This window comes from Pinus tabuliformis, chromosome 6 (genome assembly GCF_031772625.1).
Source record: "Pinus tabuliformis cultivar Carrire ecotype Pingquan chromosome 6, CPIR1, whole genome shotgun sequence".
Taxonomy (NCBI): Eukaryota; Viridiplantae; Streptophyta; class Pinopsida; order Pinales; family Pinaceae; genus Pinus; species Pinus tabuliformis.
The window spans coordinates 1028774485-1028788941 of NC_142292.1; positions in this window are offsets into that span (position 1 = coordinate 1028774485).

The following is a 14457-nucleotide window of genomic DNA, read 5'->3' on the forward strand; positions in this document are numbered from 1 at the left end:
GACTGACGTGGACGTTTACCATGTGCAAGGGGAGGTGGTGGTAAACGTGGTTGAGGTGATGGGCCCTATGGTGCATTTCAGAGAAATGATGTCAAGACATGCATTGCTTGGTAGGAAGCCTGTCATGTTTAGTGATGAATGATACCTGCCCTATTGACGACCACCAGGGTGTTGATTATGGGGAGAAGTCATTGATGTACTTGCAAATTCAATGACCAATACCCCAAGTGAAAACATCTTGATAAAAACATTTGTAAGCTAAAAAAAGGGCTAAGTAAGATGAATAAAAAAAACAAGAGAAGGCACACATGAAGTAAAGTTCTGAGTGTGTAGTGGGCCCAAAAAATGAGTTTGGGGTTAAAGTAAAATAGAGGGTACCATGATGAAGATGATGCAGTCCTGATCCTTATGTCTCTCATGGTTTGAAAATGGAGGTCATGAGCTCCTCTATTGGGCTCTGGAAAATGTTAAATAGGGTGATATATAGGGCAAAGTGGGCCCTATACCACCTCATTTGTACTTGCTATATTGGGAGGCCATAACTATTCTTGGAGTTGTTTCTTGCCATTGTAGTTAGCCTAGGAAGCTTGGGGGAGAGACGGGTTAGACCTCATAGCCCGACCTTTGTCCTTTTGGTAGACTAGGCTAGGTAGGTTGTACAGGGGTGCCATGTACGACATTTTTTAGGGTGAAAAATATTGGCCATGCGGACGACTTAGCCTTAATCACGTGGTAGCCGTGTGTTTTTTATGGATACATGTGGCTAAGCCACCAGAAAAGGGCTCACAACCACACTAGTAGTGTAGCTTGATGGCCAAAAGTTGCAACGTCGTTATTTTGGCGACGCTATGGCTCAACCTCTCAATGTCGCGATGTTCGCTCGTTTGTATTGAGTATAGGTGCGCGACAATGCGACTGGTCAGAGAGCAGATGCGCAACCCTTGAGATAGGGTCACTACAGTTTATGTGCTCACTGACACACGTGCCGTGCGTCTGTTGTCTTGTGCGCTTGTGATGGTGAAAAACATGTGGTTTAGAGATTGTTAATTTCGACAGCCTAGGAGGCTGATTTTTTTAATTTTGACACCCTTTATTGCACGGTGTTGTGGCAAGAGTGGGATTGGGAGTCACTTCATGAGCCTGTCACTACAGATGATGCTATGAGCAGGACCTTGGCCCATTGGGAGTTGCTGAAGTTCCTTTAGATCCCCATTTTGGGGTCGCAGGATGCATTCTTGCATTTTCTGATTCAATATTGGGATTCAGATCTTCATCATTAGGCAGTCCGATCTACCAATTACTGCTTTGGTAGATATCTATTTCATGACTGGATTTGTGCCTCGTGGGAGGTATTGTCGTATCCCTTACTAGTTGGGCATGTGGATATTCGTAGCTGGGTAGAGGCAGAGGGCCACTATTGGCCCAACCCGTATGATGAGGGCTACATTCGTGTTTCGACTATCAAGGATCTCGTTGAGCAAGCAATGCTCGCGATGATTGTGCGTTTGGTAGGGTCGTTGTTCCCTCACTAGGTATCGGGGCCCCAAATTGCAATATTGTAGAGGCTGCAGGCGAGGCACTTTTTCGACTGGACTAGGTTTGTATATCGGGGGATGGCATGCCAATTGATAGAGGTTCGACAGGAAGGGGCTCAGAGCTTCTTCTATGCCAACATAGTTTGTAGTATTTTGTATGAGCGGGTTGTGATGCTACGACCTTTTCTAGCGGTGCCACCGGGTCCTACTAGGGACCTGTGGATGCAACGGTGGGCACCAATGATGCCACGGGCTGGTGGCGGTGTTGCAGGTCATTATTGGAATGGCCAGGTGGAGGGTTGGTTCATGTCCAACCCTTAAATGATAATTTAGTACCCATATCGTAGAGTGGATTTCAGGGGTGATCCATATATGGGGCTTCCTGCTGGTGATGCTTGGGGGCCAATAAGTATGTGATTTATGATTTTTGCATATTTGTGCTTTTTTACATGTATATTTATGACGCATATTTATGTAGGATGTTGATACAATGGATGTTTTATTGCAAATGTGAGGCCCAGAGGATGACCATTGGCCTACCTAGTAGGCAATGATCCACAACGTATGGGTGTGTGGTGGGCCCCAGTATTGCAGCAATAATGCTGCAACTCCTGGAACTCCCTTCTTTAATTTTATCAACCCGGTAGTTCGTAACAAACTTGGAAGCGACGGTGTTGTATAGACAAGTACTAGCTCTTGCTGCAACTGTCACTTGGTCAGCTGGCACAAGTCCGCTAGGAGCTTAAGCCAACTTCTATGAGCTCTTAGAAGAAGCTTTTTAACTGATGAATGAAAGCTAACTCAAAGGGGCTAATTTACTTGCAGAAAGAAACTGGAAAGCGGAAAGGAAATGCAAACCCTAGCAAACCCTAATTTTACCAGCTAGCCCTACTGATGCGAAAAAGAGGATGCAAGCTACTGAAAGAGATGCCATTGACTTCTAGGAAGGTAAAATGCATGTGTCTAAGTTATCACTATCTGAAGAAAACATCTTTTTGTATTTTTGAATAAGTTGTCACAATTATCATGCATACAATTTAACTGTTTTTTACTGTGCAGAGGTGGATTGGCGAGAGGAAATGCTTGGAAGAGGTCGGGAAGGTTCAGAGAGGGCCTAAGGGGTCCCTAACACCCTTCCAGAGAGTTTCACAGAGTTTGGCTATCAAGAAACCTCATTCGTGAGCTTCTACAGGAAGTCTGCAGGGGTTCTACAGGATGTTTCAGGAATTTCTACAGGATGTTTAAAAATTGGATTTTGGAGGATGGGTGAGTGAGGGAAGATGCATGAATGGATATGGAGGTAGGATAGGGGTCTGAAGTGGCCCAGGGACTGGTGGATGGAGTGGTGAGAAGGTGTAGATAGCTAAGTTGGCTCAAAGAAGGCTGAAACAATGATGTACAAAAACTAGGGTTATGTGAGCAAATGTGGCAAACGTGAGGTAAGGATTCTAAGTAGAGGGTGGAGTGGATGGTGCTGATGGAGAATAAGTAGATGAAGGAGTGGTACAGGTGCTCTGCAAGTCGTTTTTCCAATCTGAACCAACAAAGACTTGTAAATTCAAAGACCTAGTTACGTTGACCTAATTTGCTAGCTGTCAGTAAAGAGAATGAACAGAAGTGTGACCTGCAATGAAACCATGTATTTTAACTCATGCAACTAAGCAAACGAAAGTCTGAACTTGTAACCAACTTCTACACATGAAGATCAAACACTAGTGATTGCATGGCAAAGCAAAATCAGTGTTTTTGTGGGCAGCAAAGTCATCCTAGTCACAACTCCTGATCCCACTGAGGGAGAGGTGAAACCACAGATGTTTGTTGGCCCTTTTCTTGAAGCTTTTTCTGTTAACAACCTATCAACTAAATCTGAGCATGAAAAGCTATTTTACTCATCAAAAACAACCTAAATAATAAAACAAGGTTTAAATCTAAATAATAGATTTTATTCTAAGAATGGAGCAAAGACACATGAAAGTAAACAAAGGAGGTACTGGGCGCTTGATATGGGCCCAACCCCAAGAGCTACAGCCTCCTAAGAGAGATTTAGAGCTGGTGCAAAGCTAGATTCATCTTTATTGATAAAAAGAAATGTTACATTCCAAAAACTATCCACAAGGAGAACTTGAAAATGTGCTGAAAGCAAAGCTAATCTACTGCCTAAAAATCGAACTACAAAATGAATACAAAATGAATACAAAATGACTATAAAGTGACTAACTCAAATGAGGCCCTAAGCTCTCTTATTTATACAAATTGAGGACCCCAACAGTCCTCCTAAACTTTAGGGACTCGACTGCCCAAAACTTGCAGTTAACAGCAGTCCTACTTGACTTGCTTGGCTGCCCTTGTGATAATTGATTTGGTGGCCCTTGAACTCCGAGCTGATGGTGGAGAATTCGAGGTAAGGGCCCATAAATGAAGGGGACACCTTCCTACAAATCCTCTCCCTTGTTCTCCTACGAATTTGGCTGCCAAGTGCTCATTAAAACCTTCAATTTTGTCTCCAAATTGACCAAAAAGGCTACACAAAGCACACATTAGACTTGTTGGCATAATGACTAACCCAATTCACTCTATTAGCATAAATATAATAAAAAACATGCAATAAACTAATGAGAATGGTGGATTAAGTCAAATTAGGAGGTTGAATGAGCCCATATAATTATCCATTTTTGGGGCTCATCAGTGTGATCAGCTTGCCTATTGTACCGCAACGACGGAGGGATGATGAGGAGCGAGCAAGACCTGAGAGGCCAACACAATACTACAAGTTCGAGATTGGTGGTCTTTTCGGAGAGGGGTCCAACTCCTCCAACTCTAATGAGATGAAAGGATTGAGAGAGCTTACCGAGGTGGCTGCGACACGATCAATGACGTTAGAGGCGCAGTTGTGGGACTATGTGGATGCATGGGATCACACAACCACCTTGGCAAGGGGGATGCCTGAGGAAGGGTGGGATGGATTAGGAGAGGTGGTGATGGAGATGGTGATGGCATGTGACAGGGCACTACAACCGAATCTTCAGTGCCTTGCGATGACAGTGGATACGACTCGTCCCATTCTAGATCCAGATGAGGCAGTGGGTCCTCAGGTGAGAGGTGTAGGGGCACAACCCTAGATAGACCTTTTATGCATGTACTAGGGCAAGCACCCATTATGAGGATGCTCCCCACTTTTGATGACCTATTTAGCTTGGCCTTGAGCCAACAAATGTATATTCATTTTTTGTACTCACACACACATACACATATATATATGAGATGTGATTTTTTGCGGCTATGATGATGTGCCTTTGATGATATGCTTATATACATGTGATGTATTTCTGCATTTATCTGATGGATATTCTATTGATGCTTTATGTTTATGGAGGGAAATATATATATGATACATGCCAGTCTAAGATTTGATTAGCTATGCGTTCAACTATATGATTTTGATTTCTTGGTATATGCGTAAATGTGATATGATCAAAACTTCGGGCTAACCTTTGTGCATGCATATATTTTCGAAAGAGGTATGGATCGTGAACCTGGAAGGCTCTATTCAATTGTGATACGACAAGATGGGAACCAAGGAATAATTTATTATCCTACTTAGATTTCTTTAGGGACATTTGTTTGTATGGTTGTAGCTGTAGAAATACCCAGTCACCTACATCAAAACTTCTTTCGTTGCGATGCCGATTTGCCTATTGTTTCATTCTATTCTGTGCCAAAGTGAGGTTATCCTTTAGGAGTTGGAGAACTTGTTGTTGATGCTCGATGTGATCTTCCACTGCTTGACCCTTACAATTTTCTCTTAAATATGATGTGATGGATGGTGGATGACAACCATAAAGTGCCATAAATGGGGTCATTTTTGCTGCAGTATGGAAGGAAGTGTTATACTGCCAGTCAGCTAGAGGCAACCATTTGACCCATTGTGTCTGTTTATCAGATACAAAGCAACGAAGATATCTTTCCAAACATTTGTTCACTATCTCAGTTTGCCCATCATATTGAGGATGATACGATGAACTATGAGAAAACTGAGTACCCAGACAATAAAATAATTTTATCCAAAAATTTCTAGTGAAAGTGGGATCTCTGTCGCTTACAATAATCTTTGGGTTTCCATGTAGCTTTTGAATTGTTTCCATAAATGAAGTAGCAACTGTACTAGCTTTAAAGGGATGAGATAATGCACAAAAGTGTGCATACTTGGTAAGCCTATCAATTACCACCATGATGACACACTTTCCTTTAGACTTGGGTAGACCTGTGATAAAATCCATTGAAACCTCCTCCCAATGTTGACTTGGAATGGATACAGGTTGTAATAGACCCGGGGTCTTAATTATTTCAACTTTATTTTTCTGGAAAACCAAACATTCTGCCACAAACTTTTGAATATAAGATTTAAGGCCATCCCAAAAAAAATCCTTCTTAACCCTGTGGTAAGTTTTTAAAAGTCTTGAGTGCCCTCCTAAGGGAGAGGTGTGCAATTCCATAAGAATCTTTTGTTTGAGTTGGGAATTATTACAGAGGTGTAAGCAATCTTTGTACCATAATGAATCCTTTTTCCAACTAAATGTATCAGATGTATCTTAGCTTCTGTTACTTTTTGTGAGAGTGAAATTTGTTGCACTTTGTCTTGTAATTTTGATATATCATGTTGCATTTCTTCCTCTTCTTCATGAGTCATGTTAGAAATTTCAGGTTGCTTAATAGGTGTTTCCATTTCCTTTCTTCGGGGCATCAAATAATGATAATTATGCTTCACTATTTCCTTTGAATTCCTTCAAAATAATTTTTCAAACCAAACTTATGCAAAATTTTAAAAAGGATACACACTTTTTTTGGTTGTATAGGAGCTCGATATTGAATCGGTTGTATCTCTATAATTGCGGATCTCCAAGGTCAAAAATTTATTCCTGTGGTAGCCCTCTGCATCCTCGTTCCAACCCCACAAGTATGATCAAGATTGGATTCTCCAAGAAAGAGTTATTCCAAATCTCCCATGATGACCTAATTATAGACTAGTTCAGTAGAGCGAACTTGTACGAAGTGCCACGTGTCACTGTTTCAACCTTTAGACTTGAAAATGATACACAGAAAACTACAGTCTGTCCTATTTCTGTACCTTTTTATGAAATTTCAATCTGATGCTCAGAGAGAAAGTTATGACGATTTTCCCCAGGTCACCTGTTTGAGATATAATTCGAGAGCTTGCAAAACCCTAACTTCCTTACATCATATCTCTAAAAATATAGTGAGACAAGATCTGAAATTCATTTCTGAGGTTCATCAAGATTTTGGCTCAAATGGATTTTAATTTTAGCTTCTGAAAGTCATAGAAAAAAAGTTATAGAGAAAATTCCACGATGACCTGTTTGAAGCAGCAAAACCCTAAAATCCAAAGCTCTGATACCAATTGTTATGAAACCAGCTCACAAAAAGATAGACATGATAGAGAAATGACTTCAAAATCAGCCTCTTCGAGGGGGAGACCTACTTTACATTATACAAATGAACAATTCTTGGATGATACAAATGACAAGACCTCCTTTCTATATATAGGAGTCTAAGGGGTCACAATATAGTCAAGCTGACATAACAATAATAATGTAAGGGCACAACAATAACAATAGTGGGGTTCTATGGGGCACAATAATAACAATATGGGGATAAGGTGGGCTCAACATGGGCACAACATGGGCACAAAAATAACAATAAAGGGCTACAATGATAATAATAATAAGAGAATGCACTAGTATTATAGGGGCCTAACAGAGGCCAACACAATGACACAAGTTCAAGATTAGTGGTTTTTTTGGAGAGGGGTCCAGCTCCTTTGCCTATGATGAGATGAGAGGATTGTGAGAGATTGCCGAGGCGATTATGGCACAATCAATGACGTTAGAGGCGTAGTTTAGGGACTATGTGGACGCATGGGATCGCACAACCACCTTGGCAAGGGGGATGCCTAAGGAAGGGTGGGATGGATTGGGAGAGGTGGTGATGGATACGGTGATGGCACGTGATAGGGCACTACAATTGAATCTTCGGGGCCTTGCAATGGCAGTGGCTACGACTTGTCCTATTCTAGATCCAAATGAGGCAGTGGGTCCTCAGGCGAGAGGTGCAGGGGCACAACCCTAGATAGACCTTTTATGCATGTACTAGGGCAAGCACCCATTATGAGGATGATCTCGACTTTTGATGACCTATTTAGCTTGGCCTTGGGCCAACATATGTATATTCATTTTTTGTACTCATATACTCACACACAGGTACATATATACATATATATATATATATATATATATATATATATATATATTAGATGTGATTTTCTGCGGCTATGATGATGTGTCTTTGATGATATGCTTCTATACATGTGATATATTTCTGCATTTATCTGATGGATATTCTATTGATGCTTTATGTTTCTGGAAGGAAATATATATGTGATACATGCCAGTCTAAGATTTGATTAGCTATGCAGTCAAGTATATAATTTTGATTTCTTGGTATATGTATAAATATGATATGATCAAAATTTCGGGCTAACCTTTGCGCATGCAGATATTTTCAAAAGAGGCATGGATAGTGAACCTTGAAGGCTCTATTCAATTGTGATACGACAAGATGGGAATCAAGGAATACATGTAGGTGATTGCTACCTAGATGGGAGGCATCGACCAAGAGGCCTATGATGGCGTCGTACTCATCTTGATGGTTGGTTGCAGACCCTATACATAGTCCATTGGTGAGACATGGTGTGTGGCCGAGAAAGTATATGGACCAAGTTGTTGCAGCAAGGTTTTGCGACCATCGAGAAGCACCATTAGTGAAACCGTGGTGATAGGTTGGTGGATGATCCATGTGTGACACATGATGAAAGAAGGATTTTTGAGTGAATCCATGATGAATTGGTCATCATTAAAATAAGTCAGGGTACATAAATTATCATATTAGGGCTAACTGCAATGCTATGGATGAAAATTTATAAGATAAACCCCGTTGACGGGATCTTTGAGGAAATTCCCATTGGGCTTTGCTAATATGTATTCCCCCTCGAGGAGGCAATGCTTGACAATGTAAGGGCCTTTCCATAATGTCTCGAATTTCCCTGGTCCCAACGCTTCTTTTGAGACATTGTAACGAAGGAATAATTCCCCCTTGATAAAGGACTCGGGGGTGACATTGCGGTTAAAGGTGGCTTTCGTCATCTTTTTTTGTGCTTCGTCATGCTGGAGAGGTTCTCATTGACTCTCATCTACATGTTCTAGCTGGACCAACCTTTGCTCTAAAGATGACATGTCAGTGAGAATTTCGATGGCTAAGTGCAAGGTATGGATCTCACACTCGATGGGGAGGACTGCTTCAACCCCATAGACTAATTGGAAAGGCATGAAACCTGTGGATGCTTTGACCGCCATGCGGTACACCCATAGGGATGAAAACACCATGTGGTGCCAGTTTTGTTTGTGGTTGTTCACCATACGTTTGAGGACTTTGTTGACAACTTCTACCTAACCATTGGATTGGGGGTAGTATGGGGAAGCGAACTCATGAGAGAAACCAAGGTGTCCTGAAATATTTCATTTTCGAAATGTTTTCCCCGATTGGATACCAATTCCTCGGGAACATCGAACTATGTTATCACATGGTTAAAGAAAAACCGTGCAATGATTTTTGCGATGTTATTGTATGTGGGTATGGCCTCTACCCATTTGGTGAAATAGTATATGACAACCACATTGTACTTGTGGTTACCAAATGATAGGGGGTCACAGGTCATGAAGTCTATGCCCCATTTGCCGAAGGGGTCGACGACGATGACCAGGTGTAGGAGAGATGGTGGGGCTCATTCCTTATAAGCATATCTTTGACACCACTCACATATCTTGACTTCTTGAATATAATAATGGAAAATGGTGGGCCATAAATAACCATCACAAAGTACTTTTTGAGTGGTGGTCATCCCTGAGAGGTGGCCACCACAATTTCCACTACATCAATCATTTAAGACCTGCTAGACTTGTTCGTGAGTAAAGCATCAACGAAGTATGGTGTCGATGCCTTTTCGATAGAGAACATCACCTAGAAGAAGGTACCGGGGGGCCTGGTGGCATATGCGCTTTTGGTCGTCACGAGTAAGATGAGGTTTGAACTTCTGAGTTCGTAAAAAGAGGATGATGTCTCCGTACCAAGGGTCATCCATTGATACTAAGAACAAATGTTCATCGTGGAATGAATCATTAACGAGGGATCCTTGGGTCTCTATTGGGAGATCAATGATGAACTTGGTGAGGATAATGGCCTTATTTCTCTTGGGGGAGGCAAATTGAAGATCAAATTCTTGCAAAATACCAACCCATCGAGCATATTTGTGGTTCATCATACAACGAATTAGAAAGTATCGGATAGGGTTGATATTTATTATTATGGTGGTGGTTCGTAAGATAATGTAATGTTGAAGCTTCTATAATGAGTGGACGAGGGCTAAGGCTATTTTTTCGTCTAACTCATACTTCAATGTAGGTCCAGAGAAGTTCTTGTTGACGTAGTAGATTATGTGCTCTCTATTACCAGTTCCTTCTTGGACTAGCACCCCAACAATGGCTACTTTAGATGCTGAGAGGTACAGGGCATGGTCCTTCTTATGGTTAGGAGGGCTAATTAAAGGTGCTTGAGACAATGCGTCTTTTAGGGCTTCAAAAGGTCCCAATGGAAAGGGATGTGTTGATGAAGCAAGTGAAAGAAGCCTTGTGCACAGGTGGCATAGTAAGGAATAAAGCAGCGTAAGAAGTTGGCCTTACCTTGTAAGCTGTGGAGTTGCTTTAAAGTTTTTGGAGGTGGAATTTCCCTAATGGATTGGACTTTGAGAGGGTCGACTCTAATACCTTGTTGGGACACTATGAATCCTAGCAGTCATCCTGCATTAACGCAAAAGACACACTTGAGAGTGTTCAAGCATAGTTTATATTGTCGACTTCATTGAAATACTAGGCGCAGGTCCTCCAAATGGCCATCACACTTTTTGGATCATACAGTAAGGTCATCCAAATAGGCGAGAATGAGATGAGCCAGATAATGGAATAATTCATGGCTCGCTGGAAGGTGGACCCAACATTTTTAATGTCAAAGGGCATTAATCAATAGGAACATGTGCCCCATGGGGTTGTGAAGACTATTTTATATTGATCAATGTGGAAAATCTGAATTAAATTATACCCAGAGAACCATTCCATGAAGGATAGGGCCTCATGTCCTGCACAAGCGTCGATAACTTGATCGATGAAAAGCGTAGGGTAATAGTATTTAGGACATGCTTTGTTCAAATCTCGAAAATCAGTACAAATTCGTGTAGTGCTCTATTTTTTCATGACAGGTATAGGGTTAGAAACCCAAGATATGTAAGCGATAGGATAGATGAAACCAACTTTGCAAAGTTTCTCAATTTCCTGCTTGATCGCTTATGCCTTAGAGGGATGTAATTGACGTTGTTTCTACCTAATGAGATGGGTGTCAGGCCAAGTTTCAATACGTTGTTGCGCAATAGTGGAACTGATGCCTGGCATTTCAGAGTAAGCCCATGCAAAGATATCCCTATATTCTTGGAATAGGGTAGTGTATGAGGCCACCTCGTTCTGGGAGCAAGCTGCCCCCAATAAGATCTCTTCAACTATGCCAGGTTTATTTGAAATGTTGACCTTGATGGTAGGTGAAATATTTGCCATGTTCCCTTCCTCAAAAGCATCTGGTGTCAGGATGGGATTCTTAAACCAATCTACCTCTCTTGGAGGCAAGAAGCCTTTTGATTCTACAACACAAATATCAAGGCTAGGTGCGTCATTAGGTACAAATGCTTTTTCAGGTAGAAAGTATGAGCGATGATGCATGTCATACCATGAAAGTTACAGTTCTGTCATGGCTTCTAGAATATCTTCATATGAATGAAAAATATTACCTAGCATTGAATTAGGCTGTGCTAGGCCTTGCGGTTGGGGTTCAGACGTAGTTGTGCTGGTCATCAAGTAAGAATAAGATTCAGTGGTTGATGTCGTAGAACCTAGTGAAGTTGACACTATACAGAAAAGATGGGGATGTACCGATGAAGGTTCCACCGATGTTGTGGGTTTAGCAACATCGACACCAAAAGATGATGAGTAGACAACATGAATCACAGTTCCTACGAACGAGGAAATAAATTGTATGCGATGTTGCGTGTCGTCAACAATAGGTGGTCGTAGAATTTCCATAATGGCGAGTTGATAATAAGAGGGAGGAAGTTCTTATACCCTGGGTGGTGTCCGAGGGCAAAGTTTTCTTCCTCTTGAGGAGTTTGTCGTTGAATCCTAAGTTTTCGAAATGTTTGTAACATATGACATGTCTTAGCATTATGAGAGGTATTGGTACATATACTGCACACAAGACTAATACTAACACTAAAAAAATGGTGTGAGCGTAAATATCATCCATAGTGTGAGATGATGACGCTTGGTTGGGGTCATGAGGTGGGGCAATCCTAGGTGTCGACAACCTTTGGATATTAGTATCAACATGAGGTGACTTCCTATTGTGGGTGGATCTCAATGTTGCTCTTGCTGCACTAAAACATGGAAGGTACTGACAATTCCGCGTATGCTGTGTTTGAGATGAGACGTGACAATAACAACATGTGAGTTTCTCTTGGTTTGAGATATGGATTTGTGGGATGTGCACTAATAAGTGATAGATATCTCTTATCTTGCCCAATTCCCGACATTGATTTACCAGGTGGTTGGGTATATCGCATAGGGCACATGTGAGGGGTGATATTTTTTTCGAGGCGGCCTTAGATCATTTGGTCTTCTTTCTTGATCTAGACCGATGATAGTGAGAGGAGATTTGCTAATGGGAGCCTGGCTGAACTACTAGTGGCATTTTCCCCTCAAACACACATAATATGGACCTAGATGCTTCATTCCCTTGTGGTTTGGTGTGATATGATGGTTCGGTATTTGATCCGACTAAATCCGAATTCTCAACGATGAATCGTCGCATGAATCCCAACATAGAGCGAAATTGGGAAATATGGTAGAAGTGTCACATGTGATGATTTCCTGCAGAAATCTGACAAGTGTGACATATGTGCCTAGGTCTGCTACTTTGGGTAAGGCAAGTAACTTAATATAATCAGTTGAATGCTCGTAATTCAAGACATTGGTTTATCAAATGATCTGGTTCATCGTATAAAGCGCACGTGGATGTTGGGATCTCACTAATCCTGGTTGCCTCCGAACATGGAAGGGGTTTGAGGGACCATAAGAGGGATAGGAGCAAGAAGCTTCTTCCCTCATGACATAAAAATGGTTTTAGACCCATCCTTCACTAGTACTAATGGGGTATTGTTTTGGGTGAGTGATGAGCCTCATAATTGAGTAATTATATGGGCCTTGATTGACCTTAATTCACCTCCTAGCTTAGTCAAACCAACTATTCTCAAAACTTATTGCATACTTTTGATTATATTTTGTTTATGAGATGAGTAGAGTTGGATATTTTGCTTTATGGTCTAATGCGCATATAATGCAGGAATAAAGGATAAAAGCAAGGAAAATGCAAGGATAAAAAGACAAAAGCAATGAACTATGGTAAAATACCTTGGTAAAAACTCGAATGGGACAAGGGAGAGGAATTACAAGAGCTAAATCCTCCTCATTTACTGCCCCTCCATTTGAATATCCCTCCATCAGCTGAAAGTACAAAAAACCAAGCAAGTGAAAGTATGAGTTTATCTTGTGTTGGGAGCCATGTCTCCCTACTAGAAGGCGGTCGAGCTAGTGAAAGGGAAAGCACAAATTTATCATTGAATTGGGAGCTGTGCCTCCGTAATTTTGAGGAAGTCATCAGAGACTTCAAATGTATAAGTAGGGAGGCTTAGGACCTCAGTTTTTTTAGTCAGTCAGTTAGCAAGCATTAGAAGTATTCAAACTTTTTACTCTACTTTGTGTCCAAGTGCAAACTTGTAACAATTTTGATGTAATACAATGTTCTTTCATAAGGAAGATGAGTTTTGTTTTGAGCCAGCACTGAGTTAACTCAGAGGGCTAAAGCTCTTGCATTAGGGCTTGACCCTAGCAGCCAAAGCTCCTCTTTATTGTATTGTTAAGTAGCATATTTTCCTGTTTTCTGTTCATCTGCTTAAGTAGTTCATTTCCATTCCACAAGTTTATTGTTTAACTGTTCATCTGCTTAAATAGTTGCAGTCTCATTACAGTAGTGCAGGGTATATCATTTATGATTTCATTTAGTTAGCAGGTTAGTAAAGAAAATATCCATAAGGTTGTCCACATGTGTCTTGGCCTCACCTCCTCCCTCTAGGACTATGACGTGAGGAAGAAACCCTGCAGCAACCCCAAAAACATAGAGTTTCAGTTTTGCATGCATTTTGTCGTTTAACGCAGTCACTGGTTCATTACATTGTTACTTGGTTCATTTCATGATCATCTGCTCCTTCGCTCTCTTTCCTTCATTCGATCTCCCTCACGTCCCTTTCATTCTCCTTCAGCATGAAAAGCTGAGCATAAGCTGTTAATCCACGTTCAAACGGTTTTTACCCGTAGATCACCTTGCACAACAAAACTACCCAATCACTGCACGAATTCACTTTTAGCGTTTGACTTCATGCACTTTCAATCCCAACCATAAATCTGCCTTGTTAGATCCGACGGCTATCGCGCACCCGCTCACCAACCAGCGTGGTCAAACTCCACCGTTGATTTGCCTCGCCAGATCCGACGGCTATCGCGCCATATCACGTGGATTTCTGTCCAATCGTTATCCACCCAAGGGCATGTGAAATGGGTGGTTTCCCCATCAATCGTGTGAAATTTGAGAAAACTTCTTATAGCTTTGAAGGCACATGAAATACTGCTTAGCACCCTCT